The sequence below is a fragment of the Triturus cristatus genome, chromosome 7 (assembly GCF_964204655.1).
Source record: "Triturus cristatus chromosome 7, aTriCri1.1, whole genome shotgun sequence".
Taxonomy (NCBI): Eukaryota; Metazoa; Chordata; class Amphibia; order Caudata; family Salamandridae; genus Triturus; species Triturus cristatus.
Window position 1 is genome coordinate 1,874,652,976 of NC_140590.1, and position 4,100 is coordinate 1,874,657,075.

General features: G+C 57.4%; 2 pseudogenes; both read left to right on the top strand.

Annotated features, from left to right (window-relative positions):
- The first annotated feature begins 1,004 nt into the window (after positions 1–1,004).
- On the top strand, positions 1,005–2,769 carry LOC146813569 (18S ribosomal RNA; annotated as a pseudogene).
- A 1,081-nt stretch (positions 2,770–3,850) lies between these two features.
- LOC146813570 (28S ribosomal RNA) overlaps positions 3,851–4,100 on the top strand; it is a 3,366-nt pseudogene continuing 3,116 nt past the window's right edge.

Genomic DNA, 4,100 nt, shown 5'->3' on the forward strand with positions numbered 1-4,100 from the left:
GCTGGGCTGCCCTGGAAGTCCGGATGAGGGCTTGTTTGCCTCCCCGATCCAAGCCAGGACTCCAGGAGATCGGGCGTGCCTTGGGTCCCCTCAGTCTTGCGGTGCGCACAGGTTGCCAGAAAGGGGGGTGCCCTTCCTCCAGATTTCTAGGGACAGGGTACTCCAAAACCCCTCTCAGCCTAGCGGTCCTCAGCCGGCATCCGGACGGGCCAGGACGACCCCTCAGCCATTACGAGACAGGGGAAGGCAGGACCCGTGCCCGCCCGCCGGGGCCCCCAGGGGCCCAGGTCCGCCCCAACCTCCCAGCCCCTTCTCGATGGGCCTTTTCTCTGAGCCTGCTCACCCCGGGAGCAGGCTGGGATGCATAGCCGGCAACCCTCATGCAGGGCACCCTGCCAAGGGAAGCCCCTGCCATACTCCGATTGATTGGCCACTCTAGATCTGTTTAGGGATTGACTGCTGGGCCAGCCTTGGCTGTTGTTTCAAGCAAAGAGCTTCCACCACACATAGACCGTCTGACTCCAGGGTTTACCGCCTGGCGGGAGGCCCTTCACCCTACTCAGCAGAGCGAAGGCCAAGCAGCCCCGGCAGCTTGTGCCCCCCAGTGGTCTGTCCCGAGCAGAAGAGGTCGGGTAGTGCCAGGCCCTTGGATGCTGCCACCCTGCAGGTCCCTTAGGCCAACGTGCCACACTGTCACCCCTCTCCACCCAGTGCATTTCTGCAGCAACTCTGAACAACCGTTCTGAGGGGTGGAACAGCCGCCAGGCTTCGGCACCGCTGCGTCTCGCTCAGGCTCCACCTCGGCCCACCTCTCCCTTCCGGGGACACAGCTGGGCCTGCAAGTGCCCGTGCGATCGCACCTCTCTGCCCCTCCAGCGAGCACTCCCGCCCAGGTGGGCGGGCTACTTCCCCTAGCAGGCTCCCAAGAGGGAGGGGTGTGCGAAGGTTGCCGGTCGGGGAGACGGGCACACGGCTCCCGAACCCACCCCATCAGCAAGTGCAGCTACCTGGTTGATCCTGCCAGTAGCATATGCTTGTCTCTAAGATTAAGCCATGCATGTGTAAGTACACCTGGCCGGTACGGTGAAACTGCAAATGGCTCATTAAATCAGTTATGGTTCCTTTGAACGCTCCATCTGTTACTTGGATAACTGGTAATTCTAGAGCTAATACATGCTGACGAGCCCTGACCTCCCAGGATGCGTCCATTTATCAGACCAAGACCAATCCGGGCTCGCCCGGCCGCTTTGGTGAGTCTAGATAACCTCGGGCCGATCGCGAGTCCCTGTGATGATACATTCGGATGTCTGCCCTATCAACTTTTGATGGTCCTTTATGTCCCTACCATGGTGACCACAGGTAACGGGGAATCAGGGTTTGATTCCGGAGAGGGAGCCTGAGAAATGGCTACCACATCCAAGGAAGGCAGCAGGTATTCAGATTACCCACTCCCGACTCGGGGAGGTAGTGACAAAAAATAACAACACTTTCGAGACTCTGTAATTGGAATGACTACACTTTAAACCCTTTAACGAGGATCCATTTGCGTGCAAGTCTGGTGCCAGAAGCCGCAGTAACTCCAGCTCCAATAGTGTATATTAAAATTGCTGCAGTTAAAAAGCTCGTAGTTGGATCTTGGGATCGAGCTGGCGGTCTGCAGCGAGGCGAGCTGCCGCCTGTCCTAGCCCTCCCTCTCAGCGCCCCCTTGATGCTCTCGACTGAGTGTCCTGGGGGTCGATGCCTGAGTGTTCAAAGAAGGCCGGTCACCTGAATACTTTAGCTAGGAATACTTGAATAGGACTCTGCTTCTGTTTTATTGGTTTTCGGAATTGGGGCCATGATTAAGAGGGACTGTCGGGCCATTTGTATTGTGCCACTAGAGGTGAAATTCTTGGACCGGCACAAGACGAACCAAAGCAAAAGCATTTGCCAAGAATGTTTTCATTATTCAAGAATGAAAGTCGGAGGTTCGAAGACGATCAGATACCGTTGTAGTTCCGACCATAAACGATACCAACTAGGGATCTGGCGGCGTTATTCCCATGACCCACTGAGCAACTTCCGGGAAACCAAAGTCTTTGGGTTTCGGGGGGAGTATGGTAGAAAAGCCGAAACTTAAAGGAATTGACAGAAGGGCACCACCAGGAGTGGAGCCTGTGGCTTAATTTGCCTCAACACAGGAAATCTCACCCGGCCCGTACACAGAAAGGAGTGACAGATTGAGAGCTATTTCTTGATTCTGTGGTTGGTGGTGCATGGCCGTTCTTAGTTGGTGGAGTGATTTGTCTGGATAATTCCGATAACGAATGAGACTCCTCCATGCTAACTAGTTACGCGATCCCCAGCGGTCAGTGGCCAACTACTTAGAGGGACAAGTGGCATTCAGCCACATGAGATCAAGCAATACCAGGTCTGTGATGCCCTTAGGCTGCACACGTGCTACACTGAATGGATTTAGCGTGTGTCTACCCTTCGCCGACAGGTGCAGGTAACCTTCTATACCCCGTTCGTTATAGGGATTGGGGATTGCAATTAATTCCCATGAACGAGAAATTCCCAGTAAGTGTGGGTCATCAGCTCGCATTGATTAAGTCCCTGCCCTTTGTACACACCCCCGTCACTACTACCGATTGGATGATTTAGTGAGGTCATCGGATTGGCCCCGACAGGGTAGGCAACGGCCCTGGCGGGCGCCGAGAAGTCGATCAAACTTGAATATCTAACGAAAGTAACAAGGTTTCCGTAGTTGAACCTGTGGCCCGAGCGACTGATGGTGTTAGCCCGAAGCCCTCGGCTGCCTCCTGCAAGCACACCCTAGGCACAGGGCCCAGCACTCACGTGCTCCAGCCGGCGTAGCGGTCCGTGGCCACATGGGGCGCTTGGTTGAGGACCAGTCCTCGGCGGGTCTCCCTCTGCTGGGGAAGGACCTGACTGACTGGCGCATGAGTGACTAGGGAAGGGGGGCGGCCCCAGGTACCTGTCCCTCTCAATGGTAGGGGCACTGCAGTGGGTCCTCCCGAGACAGAACTCTCGCTCACCCAGCACGACCCCCGTGGTGGGGGGAAACTGAATGGCAGTGCCTCCCCGGGCTGGGACCACCCCCCTAAAAGAAGGCCCTGCCGCCCGGGCCCTCAGGCGCCCAAGTCCCGGACTGAACGGGCCTCGGGTGACCGAGGAGCAGACCTTCTCAGGAGGCAGGGTGGCCTGGAAGAGAAGGAACCGAGTGCCTGCGAGGGGACCACGGCTGCTTTCGGTGGGAGACGTGCAGGATGGGGAGCCACCTGGCTCTTCTCTTCCGGTGCCTCTGACCCGTGCAAGGGTGCGGTGGGCTACTCACCAGCCTGCCGACATGGCTTGGGCCGCCCGGTGATGGACGGCTGACGTGCAGGTGAGGCGCCCTCCCTCGTTGCCAGGTACCCGTTCAACCCGGTCCGGTGAGGCCAGACTGAGGGGTTTGAAGACTCATGCGGTCTCTCCTGGTTACTCCACAGGGACCGGCTGTGGTGGGGCTGCCTGCTTCCATCGCACCGGGAGCCCCCTTACCTGCGGGTTGGTCGGGGGGGACTCCTGGGCCAAGCAGCTGGTAACTCTTTTTTTCTCCCAACAATGCAGTCTGAGTCCCAGAGGGATAGCCTTGAACAGGGTGCCCGGGCCACGTGCAGTGGATGGAAGGCCATCGCCTTCCTCCCACCTCTCCTGCACCCGCAGGTAGGTGAACATTTTCGAAAAGTTGCCTGTGACTCTTGGCGTTCGATCACTCGGCTCGCGCATCAATGAAGAAGCCAGCTAGCTATATGAATTAGTATGAATTGCAGGACACATTGACCATCAACACTTCAAAAGCACTTTGCGGCCTCGAATCAGACGCGGCAACCCGCTGAATTTAAACATATTACTAAGCGGAGGAAAATAAACTAACCAGGATTTCCCCAGCAACGGCGAGGGAAGAGGGAAAAGCCCAGCGCCAAATCCCCACCTTGCGGTGGGCGCGGGAAATGTGGCGTACAGAAGACCGACTCCCCGGATTCGCTCAGGGGACCCAAGTCCTTCTGATCCAGGCTCACCCTGCGGACGGTGTTAGGCCAGGGGTGGCCCCCGAC